Below are 19237 nucleotides of genomic sequence, written 5' to 3' on the forward strand. Positions count from 1 at the left end.
GCCACTTTCAGCCTCAAAATGGAGAAAAGACAGGATATAAATAAACAAATGCAATAACAGTAAGTTAAAATATCTCATGCAAGACACAACAGAAAACCTCTGGTTTAATGCAGGCCAGAATTTTTGCACCAAACCCAACACAGAAGTGATAAGCACACAGCTGTATCTTCTTAAATGGCTTATGAAGTCATGAGCAAATGTTCAAAAATGATCAGAGTGGCTTTTCCATGATCTTAATGCAGGTATCACATTCAGCAATATAAGTATCACAGCTTCATAAATGAGCCCATGACACAGGCCCTCTCCACAATTTGTTACAATTTGTAATTAGCAATATATCTGCCATAGGATTAAGCATGGTTAAAGCCAACCGACAAAACTCAGATCACATGGTTAGCAAACCATGATTTGAAGACTGGGCATACAGCTCTAGAATTAAATAGCTGATTTGCCCCTAGCCTCAGTTCCTGAATCCATCCTCCAACAGGTTCTCTTATGAATCCTTTACATAGAGTATTTTATTCAGAAGATACAGCTTGCTTATTTTAGCAAGTGGCAACCATACTGAAGAGGGTTCTATTGAAGTGTTTGGCAATTACAATAGCTCCTTTATCCCTCAGAGAAGCTGCAGCTTAGTAAGATGTGTGCGCGCTCATGCATGCTTGTGCATGCACATGTCTGTATTTTCACAATATTGAGAAATTGGAAACAGTCACATTATTGGCACCCAAGAAAACCAAGAGTTCCTCTAGAAATAAATGTGTAGAATATGCAGGAGGATGCAAGTGCAATGCAAAGTGAATTTCATCAGTGGCGGTCTCAGTGCAAAGGCTACACATCTGGGAACCCCATTCTCTTCACCTAATTTTTCTTCCAAATTCACAAGGATTCAAACCAGTCACTTCATTCACCAAAAAACAGCTGAGGGAATTGGTTTACTAGACTCAGTATATGTTATTAAGTGTTAACTAAATAGCTAGCATCACTAAGGCTTATATGTGTACACACTGAACAGCACCTCCTTGGACTTTAAAAAAAAACTGTAGTGTCCACAAAGCCAGTTGAGTCACCAAATAACCAAATTTAATCTAACACAGTGGCACCAAATTCAAGTATTATTTCTCCTTTGAAATATTTCCATATTCTTTTGCTAAATTCACAGTAAAGAGTGACTAACTGGAGAATTTCCATAGCATATGAGACCTCAAGATCAGTTCTAGTGCTTCAAAATCACTGCATGATTCTTAGGATAGGGTCAACACAGCCTAAAACCAAGTCAAACTATTCTTACAGCTCTGAAATTTAAGATCCTACATAGCCATTGGACATACTCAGAACAAACAGAACAGTTGCTTTGTTCATGTTTGGCAAGTGAAAAACCCTTTGCTGTGCTTTCGCTGCACAAAGTCTTCACCAACCCAGTCACTAACCAGTAGCAAGAATGCCACATAATATCATATTAAATACCAATTATGACAGATCAGTCACTCACAATGGAAGCCAGAAAAAGACATGGCACATGAATAGCCAAACTGTGTGGGACCCATCTGTGTCTATGGATCATTCTAGAGCTTCTCCTCAACCCACTCTTCCTTTCCATTTCAACATGTCAACTAAATATCCAATGAGAATGTTAAGTTTTGTTTATTGTTGTTGCAAACTACTCTGCTCAAATATTTGACAACAGATTATGGACTAGTAAACTATATCAACCTGAAAATATCCCTATTTTTATATCCTCAGGTGTCTCCATTCAAATGGGGAGCAAAGTAATTGAACTGTTTCAACCACTGTGGGGAAGTGTGTGTGTGTGTGTGTGTGTGCATATATATATATATAAACCAACTGCCAGGAATACTATAGATTATATAACCATACCTGTACAATAGCTAACATGGCAAATCTGCAGGGCAGAAATTATAAAAAGCTGTCATTCTTTCAGTGTAAAGCTGGTACTGCTTTTTGGAGGGTGGGGGAGTTTATAGAGATAAAGACATGCAACAGCAGATTATGTAGGGTCAGTATACTATCCCCAAGGCTAGCTGTATAGGAATACCTAAGATGGGCAATAACAGTTCAAAAGCAATAGGCCATCAGATGGCAATAAGACATGTTTGACAACTGAAGTGCAACTAACATCTCAAGGATTTATTCATTTAGCCATCAGATTTCTCTACCTTCTTTCAGTATACAATTATGCAGTGATTTACAAAAGTTAAAAATAAGTAAAAATAAAACAATTCTTTTTTTTTTTTTTTTTGGTAGAGAATGTGACTTAGAATTTAAGATGTGGGGATCCTATAATGGCCTGCTTTAGACATAAGTAGCACTAATGGTATATTTGACTGCCAGCCTAAATATCCTCAAGGCACAGATCCCATCTGACCTTGTAAGCTAAGCCAGGTCAGCTCTGGTTAGTACTTTGATGGGATTCAACCAATGAATACCAGGTGCTATAAACTATATTTCAGAGGAAGAAATTGACAAAACCACCACTAAGTACTCCTTACCTAAGAAAACCCTATGAAAGTAATGGGTTCACCATAAATCAATAAGCAATTTGAAGGAACATATATACACGCTAGACTGAGAACAAACATTATGCCAATGCACCTTTGTTCCCCCTCCTTACACTATGCACCACAATGTAAAACTACTAGGATTTGTTAAACAACAGTTGTCCACTACTTCCACTACTTATGAAATGGGAACTCATAAACCTTGCTTAGATTAAACCATAGTTTCTTGATTGTAACAGGACAATTGATTATGTTTCAACAAAGTCACTGAGGTTTTTTTTCATTATAACACAGCAGAGAAAGGAAGAGGAGGGAAGAACTACATGGGCATTATTTTCATTCTCCATCCAACATTGCATAGCCTTCTTAGAGTTCAGCTTAAACTAAGTGTCCCTAACTTTGCTTTATCGACATGGGAGCCACTAGTCATGGTACATCCAAAAGTAGACTATAAGCTTTATTTATGTAGGATAGTTTCCAGTGATGGCGAACGTTTTAGAGACTGAGTGCCCAAACTGCAACCCAAAACCCACTTATTTATCGCAAAGTGCCACATCCCTCTGGCTTTCTAGTAACAAACTCTGGCGAACTCTATGCTGGGGTGACAGTTTGTGTGCCCACAGAGAGGGCTCTGAGTGCCATCTCTGGCATTCGTGCCATAGATTCACCACCACTGCACTAAGAAATGTAAATTATGCTTATGAGGGAATGTTAAAAGGAAATATATAAAGTATAACCTGAAAGATTTCAGGTACAAATCTAAGCAATTATTTAAGGCATAGTTTACAAAACACTCTAAATTTGAGTGTCCAAGACACAGCACAACAGAACACTGAGGCGCTGAAATAATAGATCGAGGATTTAGACAAATTATCAGGACTTAATTAGAACAGGCATAAATCACTAATAAAGTTTGGTCAAGGGAGAATCAATAATCAAGGACAGTAAGATTCATGACACAGCCAGCATAGTGTAGTGGTTTGAGTATTGGAATACAAGTCTGGAGTCTAGAGTTCAAATCCCCGCTTTGCCATGGAAACCCACTGGGTGAAATTAAGTGAATCAAACACTCTGGGCCTCAGAAAATCTTGTTTTCTTAAGTTGAAAACAACTTGAAGGCATACAACAACAAACAAGATTCAGAGGCAATCTGGAGCCCGAGCAGTGTGATTTTCCAAACGTATGTCTTTATCAGCAAATTTCACCACAGTTCAGCCCCAGTGTCATCTTACTACAGTCCTAGACCTAAAAAGGAAGCAAACTTTAAAACTAGATATGTCAGTTGATATACAGTAAGCAGTGTTGACATCAAGGCAAGTACTTCTTTATATTAGAAGCTAATCAGACGACAAAATTCTTCTAAAAGGTTGACAAAGAAAAACCTCTCTTGCTCTCATCTCTTTCATGCTTGTGCCATGATTACCACTTCATTTGGTGTAAGTACTGTAATGCAATGCTGGCTCAAACTCATTAGATACTGTTTCCTGGTGCAGCTGAGGGTGTTGCCATGGGGGTGGGGGGGGGGAAGTCTAGTGTGGCTCTATGAATCAGGGAGAGGGTTTAGCCTAGCCTAAAGAGAGTCATTGCCATAGGGAAGCTTACCACCTGCAAACCTGAAGCAATCATGAAGTACAGCCTAGGAAAAAATGTACCACACAATTTCACTAATGGATAGAACTGCTTGGAGAATTTCAGTAACACTGAGCTAGGCAGATCCTACCTACCGTTCCTCTCCCCACTCTCTCATACATGTGCGAGTGCGCGCACGCACGCACACACATACATACACACACCAGTTAAGGCTTGTAAACTATAAACACTGAGATACTATCCTCCCACAACACTGTAATAGCCCCAGGCGGTGTCAACTAGATATGAACTGGGCATTTCCAATTAATCCATCACTATTTTCTGGCGCAAAAGCTATATGCACAAGCATTCACTTTCAGTAATCAACAACTAAACCCCAGTGTCATCTTAATATAGTCTTAAACCTGAAAAGGTTTCAAACTGGATATGTCAATTGATATATCTTATCAATTCTTCTGACTTATAAAAAAAAAAGCTAGAAACATTCAGAAACAAGTTGTTGTATTTCTTACCATTCGGAAAGAAATCCAAAGTATTCTTGTGCTATTCAGAAATGTAAGAAATACTTATAATACTCAATGAAACTTTCTGTCATTTCTACATTGCAACAACAAAATCAGTCTAAATGGCTAACTCACTCACACACTCAGTATCTCACACACATACACACAGAGTAAGCAAGCCTGAATATTTCTATGTAGACACTCACTTTCAGATATTCACATTTCCCGGAATTCAATGAACGAATACAGAAGAGGGATTTACATTTGAATTCCTATTCTAAAGTAATAGTACATTCAAAAGCCCTTTTCACTGGTTATACTTTATTTCCCTCCTGTTGATACTTTAAAAATGGTATATCTAAAAAGAGATAGCCAACAGCAATCGCACCCCTGTTCTGCCTTCCACTGGGAAAATTCTTCCTTCCTTCCTGAGAGGAAAAGGGATTGCAAAATTATTGTCTCCTCCTGAAAGAAGAAAGCAAAGGAATTATTCTACAACTTCTCTAGAATGTCTTGCTATTTGCATTTGCCAACCCAAAAAGCAGCTAAGTATCATAATCTGTCTGTTGCTGAACAACTAGTATTCCACGTGGATGTTTCAACAGGGAACAGGTAACAAGGAACACATGTAAAGATTTTCTGCAGCTTTCCCATGAGAGTCAACAACTAAGCAGCCAAGTGTCAAGCTAGTTAAAATCATTTAAATCTGATGAAGGTGATTTACCTACTCTGTTATCTATACTAAAGTGAGAAAAGACACAAAACAGACAATTATCTTCAAAAACTAAAATGGTGTATCAGAGTGACTTGATACCAGTTTGTACTCCCACATCAACACGAGCCAACTGCATATTTGCACAGGAAAAAGTCCACAGCAAAGTGTGCAACCAATTGTTTTCCATATTGCCTGCATGTGGCAGTCACTGACACAGAAGGATGGAATTATTGAAAGTTCGAAACTCATTTGACCAAGTCACTCCTTTCAGCAGTCAAATCAACGGTTCTACCTAAGCAACTGCAGTGCTATGGAACACAGTCTATGGAATACAGTACTTCTGCTAAAGAATCCACCAAATATACTTTGCTTCTAGGAAACTCACTTCTCTTACCTCTACAACTATTCCACACAGCCCAGTAAAGCTTCTTTTCCATTCCTGTGGGAGGAAAGATACTAATTCCCTCACAGGGGTCATTTTTAATACAGATATCTACAAAAAAACATAATAGCACAGGGACAAGCTGAGAATATCTGAAACAAGCAGGATGTTCTTTTCTATATTTTTAAATGAAGTGAATAAACCAATAAATATATAGCCACGAATATCCAACCTTCTCTATTTTAGGGTGCATCTACACTGTAAAAATAATGTAGTTGGACACTACTTAAAGTGCTGTAGCTCCATCCTATGGAATCCTGAGATATGTAGTTTTATAAGGTCTTTAGCCTTCTCTGCCAAAGAGTACTGGTGTCTCACAAAGCTACAAATCCCAGGATTCTGTAGGGTGGAGCTGTGGCAGTTACACTGGTGCAAAACTGCATTATTTCTACAGTGTAGATGCACCTAAGTTTACATAAGCATTACAGAAACCTTTAGGATAGAGCCTATGACATTACAGATGCCAAATATCTTATCTCCTAACTATGCCCAGGATAATTTCTACAGTGTTAGATGCATCTTTAAAGGCACACAAATATCAAGAGTTTTGTGTAGCAAAGAAACAGGGGATAGAAGTATGTCAATACAACAGTGCAGTGATCACTAAGACTTTATTCAACACTGAACGGCATTAAGAAGCAACACTTGGCTATATATATTCCCTGGGTAACCTTAGGAATCTCAATTTTCCACCCATAAAACAGGAACAAACATGGTCTACCAAACAGAATGCCATGAAGACAAAGGATACAGGGATTTCAAAAGTACTACAGAAATTAATACATCACATATGTCATTGGAAAATTTAGTGAAACTAAATTTATTTTTTAAAAATGAAATAGGAAGTTCTCTACCATATGCAAGACCAACAGGGAATGTTTTAGATATGCTACATGATAGTTGAAGCAATTCTTAAGGACAGTACAGCATTTTTTTTAAAAAAAAATCTGAGACAGGGAAGAAAAAAAATTTCTAGAGATGTTTTGCCAAACATCTCTAGAATAAAGAATGGGGGGGGGGGGGTCCTTAGACTAATACTTGGACAGGCATAATCATCAATATTAGTGTGCTGAATACAAAGAAAAGCGCCCACACAAATACCATGTTTAATTGATGAATTGTCACTTTATCAAAATAAGCAAGGAAAGTGGAGGAAAATTAATTCCACTTTGTCGAATTGTTCAAAGCATTTTGATTCACAATGACTGTTCAGAAGAAAAAAAGAGGTCAAAATAAAAAAGTAATGCATAAAAGCAATTAAAAGTTTTGCAACCTTTTTAAAAATCAAAATCTTGCCTTCCTACACACCTGCAAATTCCAATTGAAAAGTAAATTATTAAAAACAGGATTAAAAAATTTAAGTCCACTCTTTACTGCATAGTTTCAGCTCGTTAAAGCAACACGTATTATCTAGATACTATTTGTAGATCAGTGTTTTTTAAGGATTTTGGTAGATTGGTTTGTTTCTTTTTTAAGTTATTACATTTGTTGTTATTTTTTCTCATAGTTCTCCGCCCGGCAGTGCCAACCTCTCCCTTCTACAAACCAAAGAAGTCAGCCTGCAATTTTTCCTGAAGGAAGAGGAAAGACTCTGCTAAACTTTGTTTGCTAAGAAAATATCTTGGCATTATAAACTGCCATCCCCTTTCAGATTAATGCATCCACCCTGGTAATAAACAAAGGCAGAGAAGAAAACCAGGGCACCACGTATTAGGGAACAGACGCAACCGGCCAGATTGGCTTGAGTCAGAGCCTCAATCAAGTCAACAGAGTAGTGGGGGGGGGGGTGGCTAGGGGACTTGGAACAATTAAATATTTAGTATTACTGTAAATGTTTGTCACTAGCTGTCAAGCACCACTATTCAGAAACATAAGAAACCATGACAAACAAGTTAAAAGGATAGAAAAGCAAAATACCCCCTAAAATAGGAACAGAGGGATTATGACAGCACCCAGATTATAATTTGAACATGTCCAGTATTTACACTAAAACCTCTGTACAAACTATCTGGTATCTTTCTCTATGCCATGGAGAAGGGGAAAGACCAAAAAGGGAAGAGAAGCCTCAAGGAGAGGATTTTAAAAAAAAGAATATTGGGTTCAGTGGCAATGTCCCAGGCTTTTTCTGCCTTTTTAACAATTCCGTGTCTACACCTCCATCTTCTTAAAACATTTCCCAGCCAGATAACCTGGCTCATAGAAAATGTTTGATAGATAGTTAATTGGGCTCTTTCTGTTCTGGCCAGCAGCCACAGGTGATTCAAGTCAAAATCACATACACACCCCAGGCATCAACACAACCTCAATAGGAAGACAGAGTAATCTTAATGGTACTGTTTCTATTGTCCTGAAAACAGAAGGCGACGTTGCTTCAGTCTGAACCAGAAAGTGATATTCTCTAATTCCAACACTCTTCCTTGCAGAGTTAAAGAACTGCATTTGTCATATAGCAGCACTACATACTACAGACAATCCAGTCACTTCAAACATCTAATAGTTACTATTACACTGTGATAGTTACTGTCAGCGCCTTTAATCCCTCATCACACAAACCAGGACCTAAACCATTTTCAAAGCAAATGTGGCCTTCCACAATATACTAACAGCCATGGTCAGCCTAGAAAGGCACTGCCAAGTGTTAGAAGAACATCTTTGAGACAGAAAATGGACTGAACAGGGATTAATTCAAAAGTATGGAAAAGCAGAGGCTTCCACACAAAACAAAAACAGGCTTATGTTTCAATATTCACAACTGAGATACAAGCAAAGAATAATACATAAACACTATGGAATCAAGCAAATGTGAACAGCAAGTATATGAGACAATGAAGATTTTCACATGACATCGTTATATCGTTCCTTTATTGTCCCAAAGTGTAGTGGAATCGTCATAACAGACAGACGATTCCAAAAGATTTTCACATGAGGCTGTTAGTGTTCTTAAAACGTTGCTATATCAGAATTCAGCAATTCAACTGTTTTGAAATCGTTTTGTAATCATTTATTGCTGAATTCTGATATATCAACGTTTTAAGAACACTAACAGCCTCATGTGAAAATCTTTTGGAATCGTCTATCTGTTATGACGATTCCACTACACTTTGGGACAATAAAGGAACGATATAACGATGTCGTGTGAAAATCTTCATTAACATATCCCTAGGTGGGCAGAGGCAAAAAAAGGATCAAGATCTTCAGGATTTTACCACAGATCATTGAAGATTCCCAACTCTCAAAGGTTTAATAATGGCAACAATAAAATCACTTTTTCTATGTTAGACAGACTCCAAAATGATAAAAGCTAGCAGCAACCAGGAGAGGTGAGGCCTCAAGTGAAAGAATTGCAAACTCAGTTCAAATTTGGTACTGAAAACCTATTTGTAGACTCAAGAATATGCTCAGATGCACTTTGTTCTTTAATTCTAACTGTATCTTTTGCCCCTGGATATGGCGGCATGTGTTTTGAGTTCTACTTTTAAAAAACAAACACCTAGATCAAGCATATTTAACCCTCAGGCTTCCAATAAAAAAACAAATGCACATTCAACAAGCCAGAAGTCGGCCCTCCCCTATATATAAGTAATCAAAGAGATGCCACCTAAGCATTAAGAAGAACTTCCTGACGGTAAGAGCTGTTTGAGTGTGGAACTCAGTCCCTCGGAGTGTAGTGGAGTCTCCTTCTTTGGAGGTTTTTAAACAGAGGCTGGATGGTCATCTGTTGGGAGTGCTTTGGTTGTGTGTTTCTGGATGGCAGGAGGTTAGACTAGTTGGTCCTTGTGGTTTCTTCCAACTCTATGATTCTATGAACTGGAAAAGAAATACTTCGGCAGCATCCCCAAATACTTTTCCTCCATGACATCCACAAAATGCATTTCTACATCTAAAAAAATGGGGTCTATCCTGTAGGTGACATACCTCTATTTCACTATGCAAGCACAAAAAAAGAAGATCCTCTACCTCTCCTAGTATGCATTTTCAGTCCCATCTGTACTGCTGCCAGAGAACAAGTCCTAAATATACAGTATCCCAGTTCTAAATATACACACTTCATATCTAATACTTCCTCAGACTTTCCACATTACTGGGTACTTTTTTTACTGCAGCTGTTCTATATTACCCTAAGCAAAGTAGAATCTTCCTTGAAAATCTATTCAAAAGCTGAATTTCCCACCTGTTTCAATTAAGGAAAGCATTATTCCATGTGCTCTAAGCAAAAGAAAAGTACTTGAAGCAATGGTTATAGCTGACTGGTCCAAGGCAATGCAAGGTGTGCTAATTTGTGTAGGGCAACCAACACCTGCACTAGACTGTGTCCAGAATTAGGAAAGAATGATGTCTTCTAGCTAAACAATTACTGGCTTTTTAAAATAAAATATTAGTATTACTATGTTTTAATTGAGTATGTATGACATTTACTAGTTGTTACATATCCGAGGTTTTAGGAATTGTATGCGTTTTAAACATAGTTAAAATAGAGCAACAAAAGCTGTGAGTTAAAACATAAGCTGTTACTTTCAGCTGTATTATGAACAGATCCAGCTTACAGAAGGCAACACAGGATGTTCTAAAAAGTTTGTGTTTGGAGTTTATTGTCCACTAGAAGAGACTGTCAGTTTTCACAACAACAGTTTGAGGCAGCCAAGTAAATTTGCAATCTGGCATGCAGTGGAGCTCTCAGATTCCTACCTTGCCAAATCCTCATTCAATCCAAGCTTGGAAAAAAAAACAGTCATCATGCATGACAAATCAGCTTCAAAAGTGCTTGTGCAAATCAACCCTTTATTATTTCAGCACTGTCTGAAAATATGCAAGTAATTCATCCACTCTTCTTTGCTGCCTCCTTTTTTGTTCTAGTTTGGATGGGTCATGAGGAAAGATAACAGCTTCAAATCCTGGACCCTTTTCCTAGGCTTAAAAAAAAGACTGACCAAAATCTAACTGCTTCTGCAGAGATGGGATAAATTCCCTAAAACTGCTTTGTTCGCTCGCGCATGTGTGAGTCATTACACAAACAGTTTCCGTTTGAAAAGATCAAGTACTGCCAGATAAATCCAGAAGCATGTTAGCTCCCATCCTGCCCTCAAGGAACACACTATATACATGCTCTGTTGCTTAACACCCTCTGCACACCAGCCATTTCACCTTTTTCTGTATACGATGAGTGCATTCCATAATATGCTCTTTATAATAGAGGTTAGCAGGGCAGTTCCCTCGTGCTATGTTTATATAGGCAAGTAGGATTTTCTTCTAGATCATACCAGCATAAACTCAGAGTACCAAACAAATTAAAGGGCAATTCTAGAGTGGCTACCCCTTTAGATGGCATCCCTACTACATGCATTCAAACTGTTGACCCTGTTATATACATACATACATACATACATACAACACCTCAATACCTCTCTTTGTAAATAAGTACACAAAGTACACTCATATTTCACAAACTAATGAAACACAGCTGAACTTTTCACATGGATTCACACCTAAGGAAAGATCACCTCTCAGCTTGAAAGTCTGGCTGTCTAGCTGCTAAGAGGACCAGCTTCTGTCCCAATGGCATCATGTGGCAGAGTTTTGCCAGCAAGGTGGAAAGAAAAGCTTATTTAACTGACATCAAAATGAGACACAATGGCTTCTGTCTCCCACCCCAAGCAGCATAAAAGTTTGTGGCTTCAGAAAATCTTTTACAAAAATTTTATACAGCTTAAATTTAAGTAAATTTAGTTTGCTGGGATTTAAAAGGCAGCAGAAATACTGACATAGATTCCCATTTATTACTGTAAGAGCTGTAACCAAGGAAGAGGGTTTCAGAGAAAGGGACACAGTGAAAGGATTGAATTTTGTCTCATGGAAAGAACATGATGGCTACAGGCATAAATAAGCTAGTAGATGCAATACTGTTTTTTCCCCCAACATAAAAACCAACTCAGCAGAACATGAGGTAGGATACAGTTTGTAAAATCCACAATGCTAACCTCTCATCTAGGTAACACTACAAATCTGATGGAATACTTACAGTGGATCATCAATAACTGCCCTGTCTGGATATTGCAGTCTTCATAAAATGGAAGTCCAGGTGTGGCCAATGAATCCTCACACCATGAATATCTCATTGCAAGTCACGTTATATACACAACTACAATGCACCTTTGCACATTTTAATTTCTCACTCTTCCCCACCTCAGCTTTTTAACCCTTCCCATAGATATGACGATTTTAGGAAAAAATGCCTCTTCACATATGGAAACACAAAAGATCATCTATCAAAACCCACACAAAATCCAATGTGGAAGAGAAATTCAGTTCTGCAAATATTCTATCAGCTGTATTCCCTCTTGCATTTCTTCAAAATCCTTCTCACACAATGAGTAGATTTTTCCAAAAAAATAAAAACTGTTTTAAATTCCATGTACAAACTGCCTGCACTGCAACTGAAAGCCCAATGTGGATAGAAGAACAAAGTAAGATGTCAAAATTGTGTTTCCAACTGAAAAACAAAACAAATAATTCAAGAAGCTATCCTTTCCACGATCATGAAAATGAAAGTTTATGTCCAGCAAAGAAGAGAGATGCTAAAGAAATCAAGAATCACAAAGGATGGGTAACGATAATGCGTTAATATGTATATCTGAAGCAAAGCAAAACTGAAATTAACAAAAGGAGGTGGATGATGTTGGATTTTGTGAAACAGGTATCAATTCCAAAGTTCAATTTCAAATTATATCCTCTTTACTTTAGTAATACTGCATGCAAAATTTGAATAGTTTTATTTAAAGCTCAGACATTCTACTGTTACCTATTTCCTGGGTATATATTCTAGCACATAACTTTCAGTCATCACTCCCTCCTATCAACAATAATTCTCAGGGTGTGTTTAACCTGTTATGTGGCAATTACTCGCAGTGTAAGAAGGAAATCACTCAACCCTGGAGGCAAGTGAATTAGCCAAGATTTAAAAGTGGCATCCTGTTCTATTCAAGAATACTACAATGCTAACAGAAAATAATTAAATCAAACCAGGCTTCATGGAGGATTTGTTTTGAAGCTGTTGAATTTAAAGCATCTTAGAGATCTTATATTGCTCACTCTTAAAACAACTGTGATAAAACCTATATATTACTGACAGCAAAAGCAAGTTCCCTCCACAAGGAACCAGTAAGAGAATCTATTTCTGCCCTGAAGGCCAAAGCATACATAGGCACAGTTTGAGAACCACTGATAATGAATTTCTTGTAAGATCTCAGTGCTTCTTAATAAGTTGTCCCCTTAAAACACAGGATGCAAATTAGCAGCTTTAGATATATCTTCACAAAACTTTTTGGGAAAGAATGTCTTCACTAGCCACAAACACACCTGCTACCAAGGAAGAAAGAGTTGGAGGAAGAAACACCATTGCTCTCTACTTCAACCTTGGGAGGAAAAACAGTTTGTTGTGGGCAGGGAAGGAGAGCATTTTGCTCCAAAGATACTAACAACAATCTTCCCTTCTCTCTTTCAGTATGACATAAATATTCTTTCTCCCTCTTCCTTGTTTTCACACAGATGTGAAGACTTTACAACTGCAATCCTATGCTTGATTACCTGGAAGTAAACCCTATTAAATGTAGCAAGATTGATTTCCACCTAAACATACTTAGGAACGGAGTGAGTACTACAAAGGCAAAATGCTAAAGTATCTTTTGCATCTCCAATCTCCCCCCAAGTGTAACAGAAGGAAAAAAATTCAGCCCTCCCTCCCCTCGCCATTCCAGCCCCACAACGAGACACACACAAACATTATCAAATTCAAAAGCATCCCCTCTGCCATGAGAAAAGAAAAGCTCCTAGGCTTCTTTGGGCAAAAACTTCACAACTGACTGCACATAGTTCCCGGCTTGGTTATTAGAAAAGAAAAAGAGAAAGCGCCTGGAGTGGTTATTTTATTTGCTCTTTGTTTTATAGATTTTTCTTCTTCTTCTTCTTCTTCTTAAGAAACCTTTCTTTCAATAGAGGGGATCTGAATTAGGGATCCACCAGATTTGTTTGATGGTCTTGATTTTAATCTTCTTGAAATAAGTAAAAAAAGAACATTAGGATTTTAATATATTAGGACTATATTAATCCATTGCAGACTTAATAAGCTACCTACTCAAACTAGTTTCTCAATTATGACATCCATCCTTTAGCCTTAGACACAAACAACATACTTTTCTTATTAAAATCCTAAATTGTGACATTTGAATATCATATGAGCTCGACAACTTCATGATCTAGAAAGTTATCAGTCTCGGAAGAAAGGAATTCCATGGCTATTTATCCAGATTTCCTTACAATATTACACAATGGGACCGTGAAAAGGCAGCCTACTGTATAAATCTCACTCTGTAAGGTTTTCCCCTAACACCAGTCCTTGGTGACTGTGAAACAGGACTACTTTTTTTTTACTCCTTTGTAGAGAGGAATTCAGGAATGGATAGGAAGGGGGAGAGTACAGGCTTTTAATCACATTTTTCCATGAAAAAGAACTTACAAATAAATCAGATGAAATGATTTATTTTATTGGACCAACTTTTTGCCCCTTTTCATTACATTTCTGGTTTTAAAACAGAATTATCTGCTACAATTCTAATTCAAACTGTATTCTGTCTACTTATGATTTTCAAGTTAACAATGCACAATCCCAAAAAGTATATTCATTCATTTTTTAAGGATGCAGTTAAACTTTCAGAAACTCTCTGTGAAACCAATACAAAGTACAAGCAGCATTAAAACTTAGCGCTCCACACCACCTTTAATACACACACCCATACCTAAAAGGGAGGTTTTAAGAAAAGTGGTTTGGAACCAGAACCATCTGACCACTACCTATCTTCCTGGCTTGGTTTGCACAACAAATTATTCATCTGGTTTTGACAGTCTATTTCTCAGTTTCAAGGTGTCTGGGTTTGCTGTTTTTCCCCCCCAAAAGCTTCACGAGAAAAAAGGATTAAATAAAACCAAATTAACAAAGCACCACTTTTCAAGTTCCATCTTGTTTTAAAGTACCATTAATAAAAAAATATTTTGAATCCTTCACCCACTTACTTCAGGAGTAAGACTCAGTGCACGCATTAAGACTTACTTCTGAGTAAACAGGATTGCACTGTAAAGAAAGTTAAGTTTGTGTAAAGATTACTTATACTCCTCAGTACCATTGTAAGTAGCACACACAACTCTCAGGGCTCATTGCCTGAAGTAGTAACACACTTAATCTGACACAAAATGGCCTATTGGTTGCACAAGCTCTTTTTTTTTGTAAATCTTTTCACACATATCAACTTATTTACACAGTTCATGCTATTCCAGTTGTGGGATATAGCCACCTTTTTACACAAAGCAGTAATTCTTTTAATTGTACATTCCATAGTTTTCCTGGGAGTATTGAAAAGAAGATTTAATCCAGTGCTAAAAAACTGGAATTGGCTATATGGCTTCACATTTTTCCCCTCCAAAGGACCAGTTTTGAAGAGTGAACATTTGAATGAAGTCAGCAATGAACCCTGGAATGGGATCTGTAGCGAAATTCCTTAGGGCTAAATTAAGAAGACACAAATCTCACATTGAGTTTGTCAAACGCATTCCTCTTAATACGATGCTTCAGAAGAATTTCAGATCCTAAGTATTCTCAAATGAATTATTATCCTGTTCTTATCCACTGGAAATGTATTTTAAATCTGAGGAAGGCAATTCAAAAATGCCAAATTGAGGGAAGAGGAAAGAATTTATTTCCGATCACACACTTAAAAAGTGCTGTGGCTTTTTCAAGGGAAAAAATCTCCCCTGTGGTATTTGAACTCCTCTGCCTTTCATGGCATTTTCAACACTTGGCACAGCGTTAACGTAAGAACATTTCTAAAAGAAGTGAAAACTGCATTTTAATCAATGTTTGGATAGGGAATTTATCTCAAACTATTTGTCCTATTAGAGGGTGGGAGTGAGGACAAAAATGGATTGGACTGCTTTACAAATGTCACTGCTGCTTGCAAGTTTTAAAAAGCATTTTGCATGAAACTACTCAATGAAACTCAATGACTACTGTGTTCCTTTTATGCAACTCATTGCTAGCTAAAGTTCAGTAGGCATACTAAAATATCTAATTCCAATCAATCAGAATAAATATGGTTATTTGTGTTTTTAAAACTGAAGTTTTAAAATTTCAGAGTTTTTTTTAAAAAAAGTTTTTAGCAAAATCTATTTATCTAAAATAGAATGTCATTTTAAAATGCAAAGGGCCTAAATATAGCTCCTACCTTTCAGATTTTTAGCACTCCAAAGCATTTAATTTTAGAAATCTTCATATTTCCTATTTTCTGCATTTACACAGGTTTGCCCCCCCCCCTTTTTTTTTTTTTTTAAAGAAGGGATTGGCATCACACTAAATTTACTGCTCCCAATGTATACAATGGTTTCCCAACTAATTTCAGCTCATGCTTCATGGACCAAGAGATGAAGGAAACATTTTAAATTCATAGATGGCATTAGGAAGGAAGGATGGAGGATCCACTTTCAAGAACCTTAGAAGACACTGACTGGAAGATTGATCTGGGTCAAAACCAGCCACAAATCCATCCTGATCATTTAAAAAGATAAAGACCAAGTTCCTTTAAGACACAACAGAATGCAGTGCTCTATTTGAATCGTTATTTATTACCGCTACTCAATTAGGAATCAATAATTTAAAGAGGGACTAAAAGTTGGGTCCCCTTTTTTTTAATTAACCTATTTAAAATTTACAACATCCAGGACATGAACCGATAGGCATGTCCTGAACCTATGTGACGGGGGGGGGGGGGGGGGGGATATTTTTCTACCCTGCCAAAGTTTTGTTACCATCAAGAGTAGACCTAACACATCCCAAGAAAGCCGGTCTTTTTGCTCTTCCCGGCCAACTTGTATGCCAGGAAAAAGTTATTTCACAAAGCGAGGAATGGCAAAGAAGAAGAAGCCAGATGGCAAATTAAAAAACCCAGCAACAACCCAGACACAGCTGTCCCAATTCACCTCCATCATCTGTACTCAAGAAGACCATAAATGCGAATACCTTGGAGTCGCCTCATCCTGTCAATCACAATAAACTGTAATTCAGGACTGAGTGATCCACAGAGCTGCCTGCTGACCCCTCTTCCATGCTATGGAATTCTGGGATTTGTAGTTTGTTGGGGGCAAATTATCTCTCCAATGATGATGAGGCCTCCCTTTCTCCTTCTATCACTTTCCCCCCCACAGTACTAAAAAAGCATAGGAACAAAGAGAGGCTCCTCTGCCGGCCCTCCATCTTCATCCCTTCCAAAAAGTTCCTTCTTTCCCAACCTCTCCTTTGTCTCCCTTCTTCTTTTTCCCAGCCAACTTTTTCCCCATGTGGCTCAGTGAAGGAAAAGGCAGCACCAAGAAACCAAACAGGACCAGGAGGGAAGGAAGAGCACAACTCCTGGCCACAGGTTGATGAGTCCTGTCCCCATAAAGGCCCCCCACACAAACACACTCACTTTGGACATTATAAGGAAGAGGAGAGGGAAGGAAAGAAGGAAGGAAGGAAGGAAGGAAGGAAGGAAGGAAGGAAGGAAATCTGGGGAGCCTCTTCCTCCCTCACACCTGTTCTCCCAAGATGCACCTGAGGAAAGAGAGGAGGAGGAAGAGGGGGAAGAGAAAGAAGGGGAGAGAGAGAAAGGAGAGAAAACGAGAAAGAGGGGGAGAGAAAAAGAAAGGGGGAAAGAGGGAGAGAAAGATAAAGGGACAGAGAAAAAGAGGGGGAAGAAAGAGAGGGAGAGAAAGAGAGACAGAAACAAAGTGGGGGAAGAGAGAAAGAGGGGGAAGAGAGAGAAGGGCAGAGGGAAAGAGAGGGAGAAAAGAGGGTACAGAGAGAAAAAGAGGGAGAGAGAAAGAAGGGACAGAAGGAGAGGGCAAGGAGGAGAGAAAAAGAGAGAGGATGAGAGTGAGGAAGAGGGGATGAGAGAGAGGGGTGAGAGTGAGGAAGAGAAAAAGGAGAGAGAGAGAGAGAGAGAGAGAAAGAAGAGGAAGAGAGAGAGAGGGAGAAAGGAAGGGGCCACCCCATACAGACTCTCGGGGGTTGCTTCTTCCACTTTCTGAGGGGTGCCTCCTTTGAAGCGAAGCCTCCTAGTCTCTCGCCTTTAGACCCGCTCTGAGGTGAAGCCAAGGCGGGAGGCGCTGGGGAAGGTCCTCGGGGAGCTTCCAGAAGACTGCAGCCAGCGAAGAGAAACTTTTCTTGCCCAGGGAAACTCCAAGGAAGGGAGGGAAGGAGGCGCCGAGGGCGGAGGGGAGCCCCGCCAAACACCAACCTGTTTGGGGACCCTCAGCGCCGGGGCCCAGGCGGCGGCCTCCCCTTCTCCTCGCCCGCCCTCCCTCCTTCCCTCTCGGCCGCATGGGGCTCCCTCCCTCGGCGCTCAGGCTCCTTCCTTCCGAGGAAGAAGAAGAGGAGGAGGCGATGGCCCCGAAGAAGTTCAAACACCCCGGAGACAAAAGAGAGGGAAGGAAGGAAGGAAGAGAGAGAGAGAGAGGAGGAGAAAAAAAGAGAGGGAGGGAAGGAAGAGAGAGAGAGGAGGGAAGGAGGGGGAAAGTACGGAAGGAAGAGGAAAAGAAGGGAGAAGGAGGGAAGGAGGAAAAGATACGAAGAAAGAGGCAAAGAAGAGAGAGGAAGGAAGGAAGGAAGGAAGGAAGGATGAGGGAAAGAAAGGGAAAAAGAGGAAAAGAGCGGAAGGAAGGAAAAGAAAGGGAAAAGAGGGTGAAAGAAAGGAAAAGAAGAACAGGAAGAAGAAAAGAAGAAAGAGAAGGGGAGGGAGGGAGGGAGAAAAAGAAAGGCAAGAGAAGGAAGGAAGGAAGAGAGGAAGAAGAAAGAGAGGAAGAGAAGAAAGGGAAGGAAGGCAGGGGCGCATGGTCATACTTTTCCTCTCTTGCTCCAGGCTTGGCCGCTTCTCCTCTGCTCTTGTACTGGCGGCGGAGGGGGCAGGCTCCGGGCTCCTCTCTCTCTCTCTCTCTTCCTTCCTTCCTTCTCCCTCCAAGGGCCTTTCCTGGGGGGCGGGGGCCGGGGGTCCTCCTCTCCTGCTCCTGCTCCTGGCCTGGGCGCCTTCCTCCTCCTCCTCCGCTGCTCTCTGTCCCATCCAGACGGGGAGATCCGCGCCTCCTCCTCCTCCTCCTCCTCCTCGCTCGCCGGGGCTGCTGCGTCTGCTCCTCCGGAGATGTGACTCTTTTCAGAGAGAGAGAGAGAGACGAGGAGGGAGAGAGAGAGAGAGAGAGTTACTACTTCCACTCCTACCATAATTCATCTAAAGCAGGTGCAACGCCTTTTCCCTTGCAGCCTAATTCCAGCCACTTTGGCTGCATCTGCACTGGAGGAATAAGACACTTTGGTGCCACTTTGGCTGCCATGGCTCAAGGCTAGGGAATTCTGGGAGTTGTAGTTTGTTGTAGCGCCAGAACGGAGCTCTGGTGCCAC

The 19237-nt window shown here is 39.5% G+C and overlaps 1 protein-coding gene across 3 annotated transcripts in view; it reads right to left on the reverse strand.

Annotated features, from left to right (window-relative positions):
• LOC149316036 (forkhead box protein P4-like) overlaps window positions 1-18981 on the reverse strand; it is a 194223-nt gene extending 175242 nt beyond the window's left edge. For all 3 annotated transcript variants that reach the window (XM_089514649.1, XM_089514650.1, XM_089514647.1), the window contains exon 1: window positions 18686-18981. The gene's annotated coding sequence lies outside the window, so the exon portion shown is untranslated. The remainder of the gene's footprint in view (window positions 1-18685) is intronic.
• Between the last annotated feature and the right edge of the window lie 256 nt (window positions 18982-19237).

Source organism: Sceloporus occidentalis, unplaced genomic scaffold (assembly GCF_023333645.1).
Source record: "Sceloporus occidentalis isolate IW3139 unplaced genomic scaffold, rSceOcc1.0.p SCAF_3, whole genome shotgun sequence".
Taxonomy (NCBI): domain Eukaryota; kingdom Metazoa; phylum Chordata; class Lepidosauria; order Squamata; family Phrynosomatidae; genus Sceloporus; species Sceloporus occidentalis.